Raw genomic sequence first — 7,626 nt, 5'->3', positions numbered from 1 at the left:
ATTGAATTAATAGCTGAATATCATGCTTTTGCAGGCTGCAATAATTATTTGGGATTTTGTTCTCTGTATCCCAGCTTGCAGAACAGTAAGGAAAAGAGGTTCTTATTTTAAAACACTTTTTATCAAAATAAGTCTGAATCTTCAACATTTATTCAGTACATGTGCAGTAAGCGATTTCTGAGAAACACTGTTGATATTTGAAATCAATCTAAACAAACACACTCCTCCCTTCATTGCTCCACCGTTAAAATGCACAAACACGTAATGCAAGAGTGGATGTCTCTTTATCATAGCTGAAGCTGAAGATGACGAACGAACTAATGAATGAATGACAATACAGAAAAAATGAACATACAGTACACAAGAGTATATACAAGCAATAGTTTGTTGTTATTTGCCAGCAGCACACGAGCTCCAGACAAACTATAGCCTAACACTCAAAACTGTCCTGTTATAACATTACAACATCAGCATATCTTGATTCTGTGAAACATAGTGTAGCGGGACCTTGGCCCTTCACACTTGGGGCAAATATAGAAACACTGCCTCTAGCGTCACATGACTACGCCACCCTATTTAATAGGGAACTATAGATGTTACTACTAAGAATTGGTAAAAGATACACAGGAACGTAATTAGCAAGAAGGGGCTAGAGACGTGGATACCAATAATACAAAAGTTTTTATTTAAATACAATCATTTTTAAAATATATAAAAGCTGAGAATCATCAACAGACACATGCAAGAGAGACCATAATCCAAAGGAGGCCGAGGCTTGATGGCAGACACACGCCCAGGGCTTCAATATCACTCTCAACACCCCGTGTACAAGTAACAGCACCCACACTGCAATAAAGTCAAGAAATAATCACACAGCACTCTGTGACGAGCTCTCTAGCACCACGCACGGGCCTACTAGTGGTCTGCCCCCAAAGCCTCAGCTCCTGCAACAAGAGTATAAAATTATTTATGGTCTCAATAAACAACACCCTCACTCAAACATGCACAAATAAACATTTAGATCAACAAACAAGAAAATACTACAGAAAATGGAAATATGGAAGTCAAAGTTTGGTGCTGGCATTGGGTATTACTCTCACTGACCTTCTACCAGCACCTCTTGAAGAAACTCACAAATCAAAATAAATACAACACTGCAAAACACTCAAAATAAACAAATCAGATCACTCAATACACACAAACAATTATAAATGAAAATACTGCAAAATTTGAATGTATAGTTTGGAAGACACTCGTCGTTTTAGAGTGGTTAATACTGGAGAACGGGCGTCACATTAGGCTGCGCAGTGCGCACACACACGTGTGTTGGAGGGAGAGTTTGTTATAAGGATCGTGGGCTAACTTATATTTAAAGCAGCAGCGTCAAGTCAGCGTTGCCCACCAGGCGTCACAGAACATCTATTCGTCCTTTCATTCACAAACTCGGCATATAGAGGACACGGGACACAACATCCCTCCGAAGCACGGGAATGCCAGAGAGGCAGGCGAAGAAGAGCAGCAGCCACTCAAAACTCAAACCGCGGGCCATCCACGCAGCTCAAAGCATATGAGACACGGGACTGCAAGAGGCATGTAACGTGAGAGCCGGAGTCGCCAACAGCCGCGGGCCATCCACGCAGCTCAAGGCGGAAGCGCTGCAGAAACAAGGGGCGGTCCCAAGGGCAATGACGCGACGCTCAAACGCCAAGCACACGCAGGAGGTGACTACATGTTCTTTTATACTATCCCGCCCTGCCCGTAATTGGACCTGCACTACCCCAGGCACATTAGTCTAATTACAGCGCCACAATACGTCCCACTACAATCGCAAAACCAATGTTACTCACGTATGGAGCAGAAACAACACAACTTCTGCGTTCGTTTTCAGGCCTTCCCGCTTCTGTCTCTCCAGCGCTGGAAAGCTTTTCTAATATTAACGCTGATCTTAAAGCCCTTGTCTGATCATAACCCGTCTTTATAAAGTGATATTCCTCTGACCTTTTCTCTTTTGTAATGTCTCTCAGCTATCTCTCTTTCTACAGTCTTTCTTCAAATAAGTGATGGGTCGATCATGAACAATTCGTTCATTTTGAACAAATTCTTAATATGACAGAGTGATTCGTTCATTTTGTGTTGACCACGCATGGGCAACATCCTATAGGTTCTCTACAGGAACCAAAAATGATCAGTTCACCTCCTGAGTCTACAGGTCTAAGTCGTTCATTGTTCATTGTTAAGTGACGTGACAGCTATATTGGATACAATAATTCCCAACCTTTTTTTTATTAGGGGTTCAAGCACGAAGTGCTGAAACCCTATTGTAATTGTGCTGATTAGGGGTTCAAGCACGAAGTGCTGAAACCCTATTGTAATCGTCCTGATTTTTATTATTATTATTTTTCCGCCATAAAACGCATCGTGCAGCCCAAACCGTAAGACCTAGAGACTTGAAACTTTGCCAGATGGTAGTACTATTGCTCGCTACTCAGATACACGGACTCAGCCCAATCGGCCCATAGGTGGCGCTATAGCAATCAAAAGCGCAAAACTGCTCAGAACTCCCAGACCGTAAGGCGTAGCTTCAAGTGTCTTATATCATTGAAATCCAGAGCTCCTGAAGAAAAAAACGTATATCTCCGATTTCATTTCCGCCATGATAGATTTTTCGCCATTTTGAATTTTGTCAAAAACCTACTTTTGCGAACTAGTCCCTGGTTTTTCGCCCGATCGGAACCAAACCAGTGCGGAATTGTTCTCTGGAGTCTGAAGATCAATAATTATCGAAAAAAAGTTGAAATTTCGATTAATGGTCGCTAGGGGGTGCAAAATTAACGTTGTGGGAGGAGCCTATTTTACTAAAATGGCTATAACTCAAGAAGTAATTAAGTAAACTTCACCAAACTTGGAACACATGTGTAAGAGGTCAATCTGAGGTCACAGTAAAAAAATTGCGTCGATTGGCCACATGGTGGCGCTATAAAACAAATAAAAACATATAGACAACTGACCGTTTTTCCGAATGACTTGAAATTTGGAATGCAGTGTCTTGGCCCAAGGGGCCATGTATGTCTAAAAGGATATTGGCGTATCTCGAAAAACATGGCTGCCATTGGCCAATGAGGTTTGAGCATCGTTAACGAAGTCCGATCGGAGCGAAACTCGATGGGCATGTTCGGCTCAAGCCCCTAGAGGTCTGTAAGAATTTTGAAAGAAATCGGCCACTAGTTGGCGCTAACGAGTTTTAAGGCTCTGTAATCACGTGGTGTTACACTTATCATCACAAAATGCATATCATTTGATAGATCTGCTCATGCTGAACAACTTTGCCTCAAGAACCATCACTGTCAATCAAACTGTTCATTAAATATTCATGAATATGTTAAAAACCTACTTTTGCGAACTAGTCCCTGGTTTTTCGCCCGATCAGAACCAGACCAGTCTAGGACAATTCTCTGGACTCTCTAGATCAATAATTATCGAAAAAAAGTTGAACTTTTGCATTTTTCGCATGGGTATAATTGGGTCATAAAGAAAATGGGCGTGGCAAAATGCACTCAAAAGCCTATAAATCCTAAACGAAAACTCAGAACTTCACGAAAATTGGTGAGCATATGTGCCACAACATCATTAACAAGCATGCAAAATATCATGGAGATCGGACTATAGGTGGCGCTATAACTGTTAAAAAGCTTGCCTGTATTGGCTGTAAATGGACTTTTCCATCTATTATTTCAGTGGTTAAAAGCTTTCTAAACAAATCTTAATGTCTTAAATGCTTATGTGCTTAAAGGCCTTAAATGCTTGAACCCCGATAAATGCTGCTTGCAGCTTTAATTTTTATTATTTTTCTTCTGCCGTAAAACGCATCGTGCAGCCTAAACCGTAAGAGCTGGAGACTTGAAACTTTGTCAAATGGTAGTACAAAAATCGAGGAGAGGTTCAGAGAGTATGACTCCGATTGGCCCATAGGTGGCGCTATAGCAACCAAAAGCGCGAAACTGTTCATAACTCCTAGACCTTATGTCGTAGACTCAAGTGTCTTATATCATTGGAAAGCTGGATGCCTGACGAACAAAACGTATATCTCCGATTTCATTTCCGCCATGATAGATTTTCCGCCATTTTGAATTTTGTCAAAAACCTACTTTTGCGAACTAGTCCCTGGTTTTTTGCCCGATTGGAACCAAACCAGTGCAGAAATGTTCTCTGGAGTCTGAATATCAATAATTATCGAAAAAAAGTGGAAATTTCGATTCACGGTCGCTAAGGGGCGCCAAAACGTACGTTGTGGGAGGGGCCTATTTTACTAAAATGGCTATAACTCCCGATGTAAATGAGGTATCTTCACCAAACTTGGTACACATGTGTATGAGTTCAATCTGGGGTCACAGTAAAAAAATCGCGACGATTGGCCTCATGGTGGCGCTATAAAATGAAAAAAACATAAAACAGGCTATAACCACCTGACCGTTAGTCCGATTGACTTGAAAATTGGTATGCAGTGTCTTGGTCCAAGGTGCCATGTATGTGTATGAGGACATTGGCGTATCTCAAAAAACATGGCCGCCATCGGCCAATGAAGTTTGAGCACCTATTAGACAAGGTTAACGGAGGCCGATCGGAACGAAACTCAATGGGCATGTTCGGCTCATGGCCCTAGAGGTCTGTAAGAATTTTGAAAGAAATCGGCCACTAGTTGGCGCTAATGAGTTTTATGGCTCTGTAATCACGTGGTGTTACACTTATCATCACAAAATGCATATCATTTGATAGATCTGCTTATGCTGAACAACTTTGCCTCTAGAACCATTGCTGTCAATCAAACAGTTTATTAATTATTCACGAATATGTTAAAAACCTACTTTTGCGAACTAGTCCCTGGTTTTTTGCCCGATCGGAACCAAACGAGTCTAGGACAATTCTCTGGACTCTCTAGATCAATAATTATCAAAAAAAGTTGAACTTTTGCATTTTTCGCATGGGTATAATTGTGTCATAAAGAAAATGGACGTGGCAAAATGCAATCAAAAGCCTATAAATTCTAAACAAAAACTCAGAACATCACGATAATTGGTCAGCATATGTGTCGTACCATGCTAAAGAAGCATGGAAATTTTTATGGAGATCGGACCAAAGGTGGCACTATAACTGTTAAAAAGCTTTAAAACCATATATTTCCTATGGTAAATTGCCTGTATTGCCTGTGAATGGTCTTTTCCATCTATAATCATAATGTTCATATAATAATGTTCAAAACCAGTGCAGTGCAATTCTCTGGACTCTCTAGATCAATAATTATCAGAAAAAGTATGACTTCTTCATTTGGATGGCTATAATAGTGTCACTTCAATATGTGGCCATTACCAAGTGTCCCCAAAAGCCTATATCTCTTTAATGAATGTTCAAACCTTCTTAAAAACAAGTCAGAACATGTGAAATATCTCTCTGAACATGCATGAAAATTTTCAGACAGATCTGACAAAATTTGCCTCTATAACAGTTAAAAAGGTGAAAATGATATGAATTAATGGCATGTTAAGCCAATAAGTGGTATTTTACTGCCCCCTGCTGTTTAAAATAGTCATTTTGTCATATTGGTATTGGTATCAGCCATGGTAAATCATGATAAACTATGGTAAGTGTGTGTGTGTGTGTGTGTGTGTGTGTGTGTGTGTGTGTGTGTGTGTGTGTGTGTGTGTAAGCATGCATTGAATTAACATGGAAAAACTGGTTTGCTTTAGTGCAGAAAACTGGTTTAAAGTGAAAGTGAGCCAATAAGTGGTCTTCTAGTGCCCTCTGCTGGCCATTCTACTTAATAATGAAATATTTTACATGTGCTTTTGCATTCATACTTGGACACACACTAAAAATCACGTATATAACTAACTATTATAACACAATAATATTTTGTCAGTGTTCATCACCTCATTTGCACTGACACTTCACATAATTGCTAGTAATGTGGTTAATCATGCTAGAAACATTGTAAATCATAGTAAATAATACTGAAATGAGGTGTATCAAGGTAAATCATGCTAGAATCCTAATAAATCATTCTGGAACATGGTATATGATAGTAAATCATGCTAGAATCATATTAAATAATTCTTGAATGTGGCAAATCGTTGTGGGAGGAGCCTATTTTACTCAAATGGCTATAACTCAAGAAGTAAATGAGATATCTTCACCAAAATCAGTACACATGTGTATGGGTTCAATTTGAGGTCACAATAAACAATTTTATGGAGATCGGACCATAGGTGGCGCTATAACTGTTAAAAAGCTTTAAAACCATATATATCCCATGGCAATTTGCCTGTATTGGCTGTAAATGGTCTTTTCCATCTATTATGTCAGTGGTTACATGCTTGCTAAATAAATCTTAATGACTTTTGATGCTTTTGTGCTTAAATGCCTTAAAGGCCTTAACTGCTTGAACCCCGATAAATGCTGCTTGCAGCTTTAATTATTATTATTATTCTTACAGTTATGTGATGCATTTCTGATCTCGAATGGTAGCTTTTTTATTTCTTACCATTTATAAATTTGTGAATTTCTGTCATGATGGTTCTTTTCCATAACATTGAATGTGGTAATAAAGAGATGGTTAAAGCTTTAAACTGTATCCGTATGATGGGGAAAATCATTAGATAAAGCAAAGATACCAAAAATAAAATACAACATATAGTCAATAATACTAATGTAATGTTATATTTGTTGTAAGATACTGAGCCGGGAAGCGGTGACGCGACAACAGAATAAACGACTCAGACCCGAAGACTCAAGCGGTGAACTAATCATTTCTGTTTCCGGTACGCCGAGAAGTGCAAAACAAACCACAGTTCCAAAAACAAAACAACAAATTTATAAACGCAATGGAAAGACTAAAAACAAATTAACAAGTTAGAAAACACAATAACGTTTCCATAAACAAAATAACAAATCAGAGAACACAACGACAAATCTGAAAACAAAATAACAAATCAGAAAACACAACGACAAATATGAAAACAAATTAACAACTCAGAAAACACAACGACAAATCAGACAAAACGGAAAAGGTAGGTATATGTGGCGAATGGAATACTGACCGCTGATCTGTCAATCAAGACATGCAGAAAGTAGCCTACAGCAGACTGGGGCAGGAGAAAGTCGATTCACGTGTGTAAATATTAGAGCTGTCTATTTAACCGGATAATTTAGTGCAATTATTACGGAGAGAAAAAAACTTTTCATATTAAAATCTTCCTAACACTATCTGGTTTGGTCAGACAAAATTATAAAAGAACTCGATCTAGTAAAGTGGGAGAGTGGCGTGTAGCAAGAACAGCACCTGAGTTCGAGTCTCCCTCGAGTGACAAATTGTAATTCACAATATTAACTTGTTGTTTATTGATCTGTATAAAATGAATATCACATGTGGAAAAAAACAGCACTGTAATGATGTATGCAAGGAAGGTGAAGATAGAAGACTCAGGTTCTTGAAAAACACTAAAAGGTTTAATTCAAACTCAAAAAGCAGACAGGCAGTGCAAACACATCTCAACATTACAGAGACTGGACAAAGAGTGAAGGCAAGGGTGAGGCTTAAATAAAAAACTGAAACGAGCTAATAAATGACACACA

The sequence above is a fragment of the Abramis brama genome, assembly GCF_963993115.1.
Source record: "Abramis brama genome assembly, chromosome: 3".
Taxonomy (NCBI): domain Eukaryota; kingdom Metazoa; phylum Chordata; class Actinopteri; order Cypriniformes; family Leuciscidae; genus Abramis; species Abramis brama.
The sequence above is the reverse complement of the archived record's forward strand: the minus strand, read 5'-3'. Positions refer to the sequence as shown.